Source organism: Macaca fascicularis, chromosome 5 (assembly GCF_037993035.2).
Source record: "Macaca fascicularis isolate 582-1 chromosome 5, T2T-MFA8v1.1".
Lineage (NCBI taxonomy): Eukaryota > Metazoa > Chordata > Mammalia > Primates > Cercopithecidae > Macaca > Macaca fascicularis.
Window position 1 is genome coordinate 77,167,569 of NC_088379.1, and position 15,633 is coordinate 77,183,201.

Sequence of the window (15,633 nt, forward strand, 5' to 3'; positions counted from 1 at the left end):
AATAACATGGTGGTTTTGGAAGTGATGACTGAGGTCCGGGGGCTGGGAGACTAGTTGAGAGGCTTTTGAAATGATCTAGACATGATGTAATGAGAACTTGAAGTGGAGTGTTAGCACAGGCATGGATGGAATGGCAGGAAGGTAGGAGACATCACATGAGCAGAATCGGGGCACTTGGTGACTTCGTCTGGGAGTGAAGACGGGGAGGGGCAGGATGACTGCCAGGCGTTCAGCCTGGGTGATGGGAGAATTTTGTTCTAAACAGAAGCAGAAGAGGCAGAGGGGAGCTCCATCTGCCACCCCACCTCCATGAGGTCTCTGTCTCCACTGAGCATCTTCACTTACTCAGCCGTCACCAGATACCTGTGAGCAGCCAGCCATCTCCTTTCTTCTTTGCCCTAAGGTGTCACTTCCACCAGAGAAGAACCTAGGGCAGCGAGAAAGCCTGGCCTTTGGGTCAAACAGATAGGAATTTACCTCTGCTCTGTCCATCGCTGGCACTGTAACCTTGAGCACATCTCAACCGCCCTGAGATTTAGTCTCTTTAAAGTAGGGATGACAATACCTACTTGATAGAGTACTTGCGAGTTATATAACAAACACAAAGCATTTAGTATTGTGTCTGGCACGTAGTAGACGCTCAATCATAACGGCTAACACACCATGCTTGAAACAGGCACTGCTCTAACTGCTTTACATCGATTCACTCGGCTACTCCTCTCAACAGTCCTGCAAGGTGGATACCACTCTTAGCCTTCAGCTTACAAAGAAAGGAGGTATACAGAAGACACAGAACTCACCAAGGTCACAGGGACTAGGTGAGGATGAGCCAGGCTGCATCCAAGCAGCTTCAGGGTCTGTATTCTTTGCCACTACCCAGAACTTATATCAATAAGCAAAGCTATTATTTACAATAACAGGAAGCAAAAATAGCAAAAAGTTCCCTCTGAGGGGGAGTGTTATAATATACTTAACCATCAGAATGGCTAAAGCACTGATCTGTGAGAGTGGCAACTGGTCATAGCCCGGAGCTGGTCCTTTAGGTCCTCTTTGGTTACTGGATCCTGGGAGGATGGATGAGGAAGTGGTCTCAGGCAGGGGGTGGAGTTAAGTGGCTGTGGAAGGTACTTAGCAGGCTCAGGCAGCAGCTTTTTTTCCCCTTAAACTTTTATTTTAAGTCCTGGGGTACATGTGCAGGATGTGCAGTTTACATAGGTAAACGTGTGCCATGGTGGTTTACTGCACAGAACAAACCATCACTTAAGTATTATTAAGCCCAGCACCCATCAGCTATTCTTCCTGATGCTTTCCCTCTCCCCAACCCCCACCCGACAGGCCCCAGTGTGTGTTGTTCCCCTCCCTCTGTTCTCATTGTTCAGCTCCCACTTATAAGTGAGAACATGTGGTGTTTGCTTTTCTGTTCCTGCGTTAGTTTGCTGAGGATTACAGCTTCCAGCTCCAACCATGTCCCTGCAAATGACATGATCTCATTCCTTGTTATGGCTGCATAGTATTCCATGGTGTACATGTACCACATTTTCTTTATCCAGTCTATTGTTGATGCACATTTGGGTTGATTCCATGCCTTTGCTATTGTAAACAGTGTTGCAATGAACATACATCTTTATATATGAAAATATATGTATCTTTATAATAGAATGATTTATATTCCTTTTGGTATATACCCAGTAATAAGATTGCTGGGTCAAACGGTATTTCCGCCTCTAGATCTTTGAGGAATCGCCGCACTGTGGTTGAACTAATTTACATTCCCACCAACAGTGTAAAAGCGTTCTTCCTTTTTCTCCACAACTTTGCCAACATCTGCAGTTTCTTGACTTTTTAATAATTGCCATTCTGACTGGTGTAAGATGGTATCTCATTTTGGTTTTGATTTGCATTTCTCTGATGATCAGTGATGTTGAGCTTTTTTTTTTTCTTTTGAGACGGAGTCTTGCTCTGTCACCCAGGCTGGAGTGCGGCTGCACAATCTCTGCTCACTGCAACCTCTGCGCCCCCGCTCCCTCGGGTTCAAGCGATTCTCCTGCTTCAGCCTCTCGAGTAACTGGGATTACAGGTGCTTGCCACCATGCCCAGCTAATTTTTGTATTTTTAGTAGAAACAGGGTTTCACCATCTTGGCCAGGCTGGCCTTGAACTCCTGACCTCGTGATCCACCCACCTTGGCCTTCCAAAGTGCTGGGATTACAGGTATGAGCCACCGCGCCCAGCCTGAGTTTTTTTTCATGTTTGTTGGCCGCATGAATGTTTTCTTTTGAGAAGTGTCTGTTCATGTCCTTTAGGGCAGCAGCTTTGAACAACTCATACAGAAAGTTCAATATCTTAACTTCCAGTGTGGCAGGATGGGTGTGCCCTGGGTGAATACCAGAACTGGTTGTCATTTTTCAGTGTTCCCTGATCAACCTGTGGACAAAACAAACTGATTTTTAAGAACGTTCTCATTGTTGAATGTTATATTGATTTTTAAAATATATTTTATTATTAATACCATGCTTAAATTGGTTTTTAAAAAGACTTAAGGCAGCTTGTAGTTTAAAAAAACCCTTACAAATACAAATAAGATATGGATCATAATAAAAGTTGTGTATGTAAAAGTTTTTGTTATAGGCTAAATGTTTGTGTCCCACAAAATTCACAGGTTGAGATTCTAACCCCCCAAAGTGACAGAAGTGGGAGATGGGGCATTAGGGAGGTAAGTCAGTCACAAGGTTGGAATGCTATGAATAGGATTAGTGTCCTTATAAAAGAGACCTGGAGAGTTCTCTAGCCCTCATTCTGCCATATGAAGACACAATAAGAGGACAGCTCTCTAGGAGCCAGGAAATGGCCCTCGCCACACACTAAATAGCCTAATAATTTGATCTTACACTTTCTAGCTTCCAGAACTGAGACATAAATGTTTATTGCTTATGCCACTCAGTTGGTGGTATTCTGTCATTGCAGCCTGAACTAAGATAGTTTTATGCTTGAAAACTTAAACTAAGAATGCATAGTGAAACTGAGCACTAAATTTGACTCTGGGATTCCCAATGGCCAAGACTAAATGAGAAATAGGATGAGTTTCTTAGTTTTGACTATGCAAATAAATCTAAATGCTTCAATCTTTATGCCGAGGATTTAGGGATGCAGGACCAAGATGGCATTTTGATGTGAAAAAGACAAGCTTCAACTTACTATATTCTTGCCCCAAAAGAGGTCCACTTTGTCTTTTACTCCACATGAGAATCATATTACCAAAGCAAAACACACCTCACCAGCTATGCCTCTGCTGAGTGAAAGACCAATGCCAGCTTTAAAGTAAATGAGTAGGCTGGGCGCGGTGCCTCACGCCTGTAGTCCCAGGACTTTGGGAGGCCGAGGTGGGCAGATCACTTGAGGTCAGGAGTTCGAGACCAGCCTGGCCAACATGGTGAAACCCTGTCTCTACTAAACATATAAAAATTAACCGGGCATGGCGGCATGCCTGTAATTCCAGCTACTCAGGAGGCTGAGGCAGGAGAATCGCTTGAATTCGGGAGGCAGAGTTGCAGTGAGTCAAGATTGCACCACTGCACTCCCGCCTGGGCGACAGAGCAAGACTCCATCTGAAAAAAATAAAAAACAAATAAATAAAAAAGTAAATGAGTAAAGAAAAAATTAGGGAAAGAGAAGCTTGGTATCAGGAGAGGAGAATGTGATTTTAAGGATGTATTTTGCTTCAATTACCTGCCTAAGTGTAAAATGCTGGTCTGGGTGAGCACCTTAAATAAGATAATTTCCATCCCATTGAACTCCCCTCACTTAAGTATAGGACCAGCCAATTCTATGCAATTTTTTTTCACCAGAGGAAAAAAAATGAGAACTTTGCAAATAAGAAAGGTGATCTGGTGCCTCCCAGCATTTCTGGGAAGGCAGCCACATTAAAGCCTATGATTCTTTCTTGTAGTGTCTTCCTAGAGTTAAGGGAAGTCCTTAAAGTTTGCTATTAATGCCTACTGGCTTAAGAGTAGACCAAAGGATTTCAGGGAGCTTGTTTCTAATAGAGCCTATGATCAAGAGGATTACAGTTTAGGACGGAAGGAATACCTTCCACATCTTTTTCATTATTGTTCATGTGACCCAGATTTCCCAGATCTTACCACCCTGCAGTACCAAAGAGATTGCTTTGGAGTCCCATCTGACTCAGGGTATCATGTCCCAAAAGTTCACCTTAAGGTTTCTGAGATCTCCAGGGAGCTTTACAAGCACTAACAACATGGCTGCTCCCAGTGGGTATCTGCTGGCCATGGTTCTTGTGTGCTTGGCGTCTGCTCACTCCTGCCTGTGTGCTACTCCTCCAAGGAAAGGGAGAAGGCCGTGACAGCCTGTCTCTGGGTTTACACAGGACAAACTTTTAGTTCATAAAATGGCAGCCACCTGGGTCTGCTTCTGATTTGTTCTGTTACTTTGCACAGGTCACCTTGGTGCTTTCTACTTCAATTTCCTTTACTGAAAGTGGCAAGAATTCTCACATCTCACAAAGATGTAGCGGGAACTGGCTATTTAATGATTAGTTGTATTTTGAAAACATCAAGTGCAAGATAAGTGCTAGGGCAGGAAAGCCAAGTATTTGTGGCTTCCCCAGTGAGCAGTTGGTTGTGCTTTTTTTTTTTTTTTTCTATAAACATTCAAAGGAAATAAATTGAGAGAGAACAATCTCAAATCCCTAAAGTCAATAAATTGCTCTTTAAGCCTCTTTACTAAACTAGGTTGCTGCATAGGTGAATCCCAGGTTATGAGGGGAGAGTCATAAAAAAAAATCCCATGCAACCCGAAGTTATATAACTAGGGGCACTAGGACTATGGAAAGTTTGGAAAGGGATGAGGCCCCATAACCAATATTTGATAATTACATTTTAATTAAAGGAACATTTAATCCTAAACTACTCTAAAGACATTAACCACCTTAATGAAAACCTTTACTTAAAATGTAAAGAAGGTATTTAGGAGACTAGAGGGAATGTCCAGTGTCATGAAAAGGAAAAGACAAATACAAAATTGGAAAATTTTACCTATTTCAATTCTTGCTCCCAGAAACCATATCAAAAGAAGCTTCTTCCTTCAGAAAATAAGAGGTATGTTATGGGTCACATTGGGTCCCCTTCAAAATCATTATGTTGAAGTCCTACAACACTGGTACCTCAGAATGTGACCTTACTTGTAAATATGGCCACTGCAGATGTAATTAGTCAAGTTTAGATTATACTGAACTAGGCTGGTCCCCTTGTCTGATATGACTGGTGTCTTTATAAAAAGGGAAAGTTTGGACACAGATGTACACATTCCGGGAGTACACCCTGTGAAGATGAAGGCAGAGATCAGGGAGATGATTTTACAGAACAAGGAATGCCAAAGATACAAGTAAACCACAGAAGATAAGGGAGAGACATGGCTTCTCTCACAGCCCTAGAAAGAAGCAACCCTGACAGCACCTTGATCTCAGACTTCAAGCCTCCAGGGCTGTGGGACAATAAATTTCTATTGCTTAAGTCACTCAGTCTGTGGTGCTTTGTTATGGCAGCCCTAGGAGACTTACATTACATACAATTGTTCTAAAGAATCAGAGGTGGCCGAGCACAGTGGCTCACACCTGTAATCCCAGCACTTTGAGAGGCTGAGGCAGGCAGATCATTTGAGGTCGGGAGTTTGAGACCAGCCTGAACAACATGGAGAAACCCTGTGTCCACTAAAAATACGAAATTATCCAGGCGTGGTGGCACATGCCTATAATCCCAGCTACTCGGGAGGCTGAGACAGGAGAATCTCTTGAACCTGGGAGGTGGAGGTTGTGGTGAGCCAAGATCGTGCCATTGCACTCCAGCCTGGGCACCTGGGCAACAAGGGTGAAACTCCATCTCAAAAAAAAAAAAAAAAGAATCAGAGGTAATGAGAAGAAGGGACTGGAGGCAGTTGCCACAGGTTCCTCTATACCTATTCTACTAGTTTAAAGATTTGCTTGAGTTAATATATTATTTTCTTAAAATATAAATATTTCCTTAAAAGATTATGATCATCAATTATTTACACCTGACGGCATATTGTATTTTCTTTTTTTTTTTTTTTGAGACGGAGTTTTGCTCTTGTTGCCCAGGCTGGAGTGCAATGGCATGATCTCGGCTCACTGCAAGCTCCACTGCCCAGGTTCAAGCACTTCTCTTGCCTCAGCCTCCCTAGTAGCTGGGATTACAGGCATGTGCCACCACACCCAGCTAATTTTGTATTTTTAGTAGAGACGGGCTTTCTCTATGTTGGTCAGGCTGGTCTTGAACTCCTGACCTCAGGTGATCTGCCCATCTTGGCCTCCCAGAGTGCTGGGATTAAAGGCATGAGCCACCGTGCCCGGCCCATATTGTATTTTCAAGAGATGGCCACAGTACTATCTCTTACCCTACATTGTCCCTCAAGAATATCACCATTCTCTATTAAGAAGTCACATCAAATTCTCCTTCTCTTGGACCTAAGGGGGCTTGTAACTCACTTGTAACCAACAGAAACTTCTGAGGCCAGGTCACGAAGGTTGATGCAGCTGCTGTGTTGGGAGCTGAAATACTTGCACTGGAGCATTTCACTACTCTAAGGCTGCCATGTTGTGAAGAGGCTCAAACTAGCTCTTATAGAGAGACCCCATGGAGAGACCATCTGTGAAGACAGAGGTGCCTAGCAAGACTGCAGCTTCTTCAGCCCCTCTGCTGTTCTGGCTCCAGCCTTTCTTCTGACAACCACTTGGGGGACTCCAAACCAGAATCTCCCCACTGAGCCCTCTCTGAATGCCGGACCCACAGAAACTGGGAGAGGTTAAAAACGACTGTTGTTAAGTCACTATGTTTTTGGGTGATTTATTACTCAGCAAGAGATAGCGGATACGCCTTAATGCATTATTCTGATAATGAAATTTCTTGACTTCTAAATTAGCTGTTTTAGAATTTAATTTTCTCTAGGAAAGGGTGGAAAGCACAAGAAAAGAAGATGACTTTGGTAACCTAGAAACACCTACTTTACAGACTTCCCCACAGCCTCGTGGGCCATTTTGTATGGCACTAAACACCATCAGTGTTGCTCCCCTTGGCATTCTAGTCTATCATCAATTAGAATGTAAATGACAAGGAAGTACCTTAAGAGTTGAAACCACTAATCACACTAATGTTTATGTAAATCAGTCAATTCCAGATTGGAGGGTCCTTTTTTACTCCCTACTTCCAAAGGTGTTCTAATTATGCAAAATTGTGTCATCAACTGCCGTGGCCAAGAACAAGTTCATTATCACTTGTGCCAGTCTTGCATGTTGAATTTGCCAACTTCTGAAGACCTCTATTTTCAGTCAGAATCTGGCACTGATTCTAATGATTCTTACTTCATTCATGATGGGGGTGGGAGGACCAGGATAATAAAGGTGTTTGCACTTTGAGTAATCCCCAACCCTTGGCGCATAGCTCTGACATAGCTCCGCTCAATTATAAAAAGGCCATTTCCCCTAGTCATTTCCTTTCCTTTAGCAAAAGCCTGGATCCTTTTGACACTCTCATGTTCCAAATATTCCCTATCTGCCTGTGGCTTGTTTTCTATGGTGTCTTTGATTAGGCCTTCTTCTATCAGGGCATTTGAATAAATAATCCCACTGCCTCTCTTTTGTTAAGGGAGTTCTTGCCTGCCACTTCTGGTCTCCAAGACAGCCCTCAGCCATTACTGCCAGGAATTAAGATGCCTGCGAAATCCACTCTTGTCCTGCAACTGCCTTGCAATGGAGTCCTTAGAAAACATTGACTTCTTTTCATTTTTCAGCCATGAAACAGTGGTTTCTGGAAAACAGTCATTCTGAACATGGCTATTAGTTAAGAATCTCTGCAGACAATAGCCAAGGGGCAATAAAGAAGCCTAAAAGAAAAGATTTCATAATCTGTTATTTGTGACTTGCAAGTGGTAGCTGCTAAAAGTGACTTCTGCAAGCAGGTAGCTGCTTCTGCCATTTACACTTAACCACATAATCATAGAGCTGGGAGAACCCTTAATTTGTGCTCTGCATTTGCCAGGGCCTGCAAGGCTTCCTGAAGAGTATTCCAGAATCCTCAAGTGCTGTCCTCACACCTCCACTTGAAACGGTCAAAACACACTGGGGAGAGGAGACATCTACTCCTTCTCGGAACAGAAACAGAAAGACCATTTTGTCATGTAAACTTCTAACTTTCTTGGTGAACAATCTTTGAATGCATATTAACCTTCAAATGCATACCATTTGATGTTGTTATCATTCCCCTCACTTCACATATGAGGAAACTAAGGCTCAAAGAAGGAAAATGACTGGCTAAGGCCTGAAAGAGCTAGAATAGGGTGATCAAGCTTCCGGGTTTGCCCAGGACTTGGGGATTTTCTGGGATTTAAGACTTGCAGTGCTAAAAACAGGACAATTATGGCAAAACTAAGAAAGTTGATCACCCTAGGTTTGAATAAGGTCCAGCTTGTCCCCAAAGCCTTTTTTCTGAACCCTGACACCATACTAAGTTGTCTTCAGTCTGAGATTTGGCTCTAGCACAGATGGGGGCATTAAATGGCTGAACCATGAAGAGTCCATTTCCCTCCTTCAGAGAACAAAGTCAGGGGTGTCAGCCTCAGGGGATCAACCCAGGACCCTCTTGCAGGTTATTCAGAGCCCACTAGAAAGATTAGTTTGGGAGCTGACTCTCTAGAGAGGTGAAAGCCAGATGCAAGAGTGTGCACCACTATTTATATAATGTGCCACATCAGAAGACATTCTACAAGGGACCCTAAATTATCACCCACAGAATTGCCAGGACTTGTCTGGTTGCAGAAACCTCAGAGATGGCCATGAAGGAGACAGGGTTTTCCTGAAATACACAAAGAAGAATTTCACTGAATTACTTAACAAAAGCTGACCACAGCATATTTTTGCCAAAAGCAGAAATCAAAACCTTTAGACATTTTTCAAGGATGATTTATAGTTCCTTCTCTCCCTCCCTCTCTCCCTCCTTTCCTCCCTCCCTCTCTCCCTCCTTCCTTCCCTCCCTCTCTCCCTCCCTCCCTCCTTCCCTCCCTTCCTTCCTTCGTTCCTTCCTTCTTTCCTTCCTTCTTTCCTTCCTTCTTTCCTTCCTTCCTTCCTTCCTTCCTTCCTCCCTTCCTTCCTTCTTTCCTTCCTTCTTTCCTTCCTTCTTTCCTTCCTTCTTTCCTTCCTTCTTTCCTTCCTTCCTTCCTTCCTCCCTTCGTTCCTTCCTTCTTTCCTTCCTTCCTCCCTTCCTTTCTTCCTTCGTTCCTTCCTTCTTTCCTTCCTTCTTTCCTTCCTTCTTTCCTTCCTTCTTTCCTTCCTTCCTTCCTTCCTCCCTTCCTTCCTTCCTTCGTTCCTTCCTTCGTTCCTTCCTTCTTTTCTTCGTCCCTTCCTTCCTCCCTTCCTTCCTTCCTTCGTTCCTTCCTTCTTTCCTTCCTTCTTTCCTTCCTTCTTTCCTTCCTTCTTTCCTTCCTTCCTTCCTCCTCCCTTCCTTCCTTCCTTCGTTCCTTCCTTCTTTCCTTCCTTCCTTCCTTCCTTCCTTCCTTCTTTACTAGCCCACTCTAGTTTTCTCTTTCAGGATATCCCCCGGTCTGCAGTGAAAAGGCAGGCACTGAGTAAATACACTGTTGAGAGGGTTGTGGCTGGAGCAGATCCTGGTTGCCCACTTCCCTGCACCACATTGTGCCAGGTATTGTCCTCTAGTTTCTGGACGCTAAAAGGTCTGGAGAAGGCCAGGTGGCTGGGGAGAGAACTGGGAGGGAGGCATGGGGGTGGAAGTAGTGTTTTAATGTTGAAACAAACACTTGGGAAAGCTGCACCGGTGCATTAGGCTTTCTCAGCCCTGAATGGGAGCAGCTGTCCTGCTTGTGTGGCTGCTCTGAGGCCCTCCTCCACATTCACCTGCCCCTGACCCTCTCCCCTTGAAGGACGAGAGATTAAAACTGAATGGATATCAGAGACATCACCTCTGGTTCATCAACTGGCTCAACTTTTTTCCTTATACAGATGAGAGGCTGAGACATGGAGAGGACAGGTGAGATTTTTCTAGGTCATCCATGAGCCTTGTGAGTCTTCCTTGGTGCTCTGGGGTAGAGGAGGGAGGAAGAAAAGAGTCTGTAGATTTGAAATCAAAACTCTTTCTTTTCCTTCAGTTACTCCATGATGTTATCCCAAATAACTTTCAGCCCTTTCTTTCTCCACTGTGTCATGTCAGGCACACAATTTTTTGTTTTCTTCCATTTTGTCTTCAAACTATATTTTTGTTAGCTCAGTCCTTCTTTTCTTCTCCTCTCTGTATCCAAGTAAAATCACTCACAGAAGTCAATGTCTTAAATAGACAAAACTTGGGGTTGGGGCACCCCGTGCAGAGGAGGTGGTAACTGCTCTTCCCTCCTACCTGAGGCTCCTGTGACACTGTCAGAAGTAGCTGCAAAGGCCGTGCAGTGCAGTGATTAGACCATGGACTGTGAAACCAGAGTGCCTGGGTTTGGTGCCCAGTTAAGCAAGCTTTTTAACCAAATGATTTTGCTTTTCTTGTCCCCAGATCCCCACCCCCTGCTTTCTACTAGCACAGGGCCCATCCCTGAAATTTCAGGGTGTGGGGACTCTGTCCTCACCTTATGTGTTAGGGGATTACAATCAGGACAGGTGGCCCCAGTCTGCAACATCTTTCCATCAGTCATGGATGAGGCCACCATGACTGGTGAGGCACCACCCCTATCCCTTCTGAGAATGTCGCCACGCTGCTTCTCAGGCAGCCCCGGCTGACAGCAGTAAAGGGAAGCATTCATTCATGATTGAAGAAAGGCCTCCTCCCCAACTCCTTCCACAGATGAGTGATGCCCGCCGGCCGCCCCTCCCCTCCCAACCATTGCCAAGGGCCATCCCCTTCTCTAGCCAATCACAGGAAGGGGCTCAGGAAGGAAAATAATACTTGTGGCCTCCTCATTCAATAAACCCTGGGTGAATCTAAATGGAATGAGAAGAAACTGTTTTTCTTAAGTAGAAGAACAAACACAATAGGGGCCACACCAGATGTGACAACCCTACCCAGGCACAGGTGCTGTTGATGGGACGCAACATTTAACTCCCGGCCATCAACTCTCTAACACTCCATAGGACCACAAATGAATTAGAAAGATGGTAGAATCCACACTTAGAATCTAGTATATGCAGTAGGCCAGGTGCGGTGGCTCATACCTGTAATCCCAGCACTTTGGGAGGCCAAGGGGGTGGATCACTTGAGGCCAGGGGTTCAAGGCCAGCATGACCAACACAGTGAAACTTTGTTCCCATTAAAAATACTATATATATATATACACACACACACACACACACATACACACACACACATAACTATTTCAGCTGGATATGGTGGTGGAGGTTGCAGTGAGCCCAGACCGCACCACTGCACTCCAGCCTGGGTGATAGAGTGAGACTCCGTCTCAAGAAAAGAATCTAGTATATACAGTTCACCGAAAGGATGACTTAATCATTACCATGCCTACAACAAACTACAAAGAATATAGAGTGTGATTATGTCATAACTTCCACTCCCTCCTCACCAGGAAACCTGAAAAATCCTTTGCCGGGAGGAGCCAAGGGAAACGTCTCTGTCCTCAGTTGGTTGGCATCCTTTTCTTTGTCCAGGTTCTCTGCCATCGGCTGATCCTCTTCTGCTTCCCACAGTGTTCTACGTCCCAGCTAGGCTGGGCCAGGAAGGGCTCTCCAGGAGTTCAAACTGCCACAGCATCTGCAGAATTCTCGGCCTCTCTGTTTGCAAGCTCCAAACTTGGGGGCAGAATTCTCAGCAAGCTCACCTCTATCCTCTGGCTACCCCCTCTTCCTCATTTGTTTCTGTACAGGTCAGATTTGGGCCCTTGGGAGGCTTAGAGTCTTCACTGTGAATTGACTGAAATGTCCGTGGTAGTTTTATGTTCCCCAAGGAATGGCTTTTCTCTCTTTGCATCATTTCTCGGGCCCACATACTCCCTATCCATAAATCAACTTCCTGCACTTCAACAACCTCTAGCTTTTGGTAGGAAGAGAATAGCTGCCCCACTATCCAGACATCCCTGCATTATATGTGGCTCTACCAATGCCCTGTTTGCTGTGGCACCTGGAGGTTTTGGGTTTAACTACTTTGCATGGGTTCCACAAAAATGACCAAGGATAGGAAAATACAGCTTCTTCTTGTAACTATTAGCAGTAGCTACCCATTTGTGGAGCACCTACTATGTTCTGGGTATTATGCTAAGTGCTTTACATATCATATCTCTAGTCCTGACAATGAACTTGTGAGATAATTCTCATCGGTCCCATATTACAGATGAGGAAACAGAGAGAAGTTATATAAGCTACCCTTGATCAAATTGGTGGTAAGCAGAAGTAGTGGGACTTCATGCAAGTCTGCGGGATTGAGAAGCCCACGCTCTTTCCTTTCCACCATTTGTCCAGTCACAGTAAACACTTACTGAGCCACTTTCCCCCGCCAGGCGTTTTTCCTGTCTTGTGAAGGAACATCTCATGACCCCATTCTTCCTCCTAATTCTCTTGATTTGAGACAATGAAGAAAAGAGTTCCCAAAACCTGTGGCAAGGAAAAGGTTTAGAACAGCAAATAGAAGAAAAATAACACTTACTGTGGGTGGTAATTTGAAGTTTGTTACTCACCAGGAGAAAAAGATCTATGTGAGAATTACCATCTCAGCCATATGTCTTTAGTTTACATAACCCAGGCAGTAGCTGGAGCTCTCAGGCAGAGGCAGAGGCAAACATGTGGGATTCTGGAATTCCACTGAAATATAATAGACAACAGGAGGAGCTGGAAAATGAGTCATGTTTTTATAATTAGTTGTGGTATTGGACCCAACTTCTCTAAGAAATCAACAGCATCATCCAATCCCATCTAGCACAGGAGAAGACAAGAGGCTGACAGATTTTGTCGTAGTCCCTGGAAATCAGTGGTGATATAAAGACCTAGGATCTAAACCTGCAAGAAAAAAATTAGTGGCCAGCTACCTCCCTTATTTGCAGGCTGTTGAAATACTCATAATTTTACCTAGAGCCAAAGCAACCTTATCTCCCTGGGGAAGAAAAAAAAAAAAAGCATAGAAAGAGAGAACTGATATAGTAAAACCCAATTGCCATGGCTGGACTGGTGCCCAAGCATGAAAGCAGTTCAGGTTATTGTATTTTAAAGGATCTCTTAGATTGGCAAAACTGTGGGTAGCACTTTTCTGCTTCTTCACTAATAAATGAATCTTGATTTTGTTCAGATTATCAGAGCAATTTGTCTAGAGAAGGTGGATTCTTCCCTTAGGCCCAGGAGAGGAGCCATGATCAGCCTGATCCCTTTCCTCTTTGCACATGATGGATTTAGCCAATGTGTTGGCTAACATAACCCAGTGCTCAGCAAGGAGACATAAGTGAAAGACTCCTAGTGACTTCTGAAAATATTTTCCTCTCTAACGAAGAAAGACACTTAGGAGAAAGAAATCCTGGGCCACTTTTTACCCATCTTTGGATATTTTGTTTAAAGATATGATGAAAGGAGCTACTGCAGCCATCTTACCACCCTGAGGAGAGACAATGCTGTCACACTGAGAGCTACAAAATGAAAGACAGAAAAAGCTAGAGGTCTTGGTTTCATCACTGCACCCCCAAACAACTGGAACCATACACCTGCAGAGTTAAGTGATGTAAAAACTGCTTCATGGTTTCAACCATTTTTGGTTTAATCTCCATGATACACTGGATAAAGAGAAATAGCTTGAAGCTGACACATGATGCAAGAGAAAAAGAAATGTCTCATCTGAACCAGGATGAGACTCTGTGGATGCCAGGACCTCTATCTGTTGGCTGTACTGCCTCCACAGGAATTTAGAAACTGAACAAATGGCACATATTTATTGAGCACCTACCAAGAGCCAGGCACTGTGCTGGATCACAGGAGTAGACAATGCAGAAAGGTCATTGTTGTCATGGAAATCACATTCTGGAAGACAGATGATAAACAAAAACACAATTAAAGATAGGTGAAAACACTCTTAGGCAACTTTCTAAGTATTGGTTCAAGCCAGTCCTGAGTGAAACCCTGACTTTGGAATCAGATAGAACTGGATTCAAATTCCACCTCCACCATTCACTGTGACCTTGGGAAAGTTATTTAGTTTTTCTGACTATCTGTTTCCTCATCTGTAAAATAACGATAATAAAAAACTAACTCAGCCAGGCCTGGTGGCTCAAGGCTGTAATCCCAGCACTTTGGGAGGCTGAGGCAGGAGGATCTCTTGAGCCCAGGAGTTTGAGACCAGCCTGGGCAATATGGGGTAACACTATCTTTACAAAAAATACAAAAAATTAGCCACGTGTGGTGGTGTGTGCCTGTGGTCCCAGCTACTCGGGAGGCTGAGGTGGGAGAATCACCTCAGTCCGGGAGGTCAAGGCTGCAGTGAGTCAAGACCGTGTCACTGCACTCCAGCCTGGGTGAAAAACAAAAAACAAAAAAAAACCTCATAGGGTTGTTGTGAGGATTACACATTAAATAAGCAAACAAACTCTCTGTACAGTGCCTTACATGGAGCCTGACACACAATCAGTCTTACTAGATTATGGATCATGACCATTGTCATCATCATCATAATTTGTGCTGTCATAATAATAATTTGTGCAACAACAACAACAACAATAATAATAACAATAATAATGCTGTGGATATCAAATGATAAACAAGACATAGACCCTGCCCATTCAAAAAATTGTGGCAGCAAGAATCCAGGTTTGGCCACAGAACGGTCAGAATTTAGGCAATGAATTAGGCAGGAGACAAAAGAATTCCTCTGGTAACCAAGGTTGGGTTAACCTGGACCCCCTGTCTCTACTCTTTCCCACACATGTTTCCCGTCACCCCCCTTTCCGAGAGAGAGAGATATTCTGAATGAGCGCTGCTCTTCTTTCACTTATGGCTACTGTTCCCAAGAGACTCCAGTGGGCTTTCTGTTTCTCCCGTGAAGTGAAAAATACAGGGTGTGGCTCTCCAGATGGCACTTACTGGTTTGTGCTATGAACCAGCAAATACACACAGATACACCCACAGATGATCTCACCAGACCTTGTCTCCCTTCCCTCATTCCCTCAAAATCATACCCACCTAATAATGTGTTTAGTGCACTGCAATTGAGTATTAGCTCCCGTATCTAGCTAATAAAATACATAAATATCCAACGGCCAGGTCCTCACACCCACACACATACCCTCACCTTTAGAAACATTTGCACGGATTGTCACACGAGCCCCTGAACTCTCCATCACACTCTGCATGCATCTTCCCACAGATTGCTCCCACACTGGCTTTTTATTTGCAAGCCCGTGGGGAATCTTTCACCTCTTAGACAGGAATTTCATTAACGAAGGGGAGGGGATGGTAAGAGGAAAGTATAGATGCAGGGGAAATAAATGAGAATAGTTTTTGAGGGAGACCTAAAATTGTATCATCCTAGTCCCGAATCTCTCCCTTTTAACTGTTCTTTATTTGTACATTCTGTGCCCAAAAGAAAACAACCTTTCATTAATTGGGCAATTGTCCAGGCTCTTAGCCTGG

General features: G+C 44.1%; 1 long non-coding RNA gene across 2 annotated transcripts; it reads right to left on the minus strand.

Moving 5' to 3' along the window:
* Window positions 1–2,283: 2,283 nt before the first annotated feature.
* Window positions 2,284–15,525, minus strand: LOC107129739 (uncharacterized). 2 transcript variants are annotated; one of them, XR_006698232.3, is made up of 5 exons: window positions 15,293–15,525; window positions 13,955–14,028; window positions 12,705–12,828; window positions 12,507–12,621; window positions 2,284–2,423 (listed from the first exon to the last, which is right to left on the minus strand). It is a non-coding gene; the product is annotated as an uncharacterized lncRNA (long non-coding RNA). The 2 variants fall into 2 exon arrangements; XR_012434904.1 differs by lacking the exon at window positions 2,284–2,423 and adding an exon at window positions 9,981–10,116.
* Window positions 15,526–15,633: the final 108 nt, after the last annotated feature.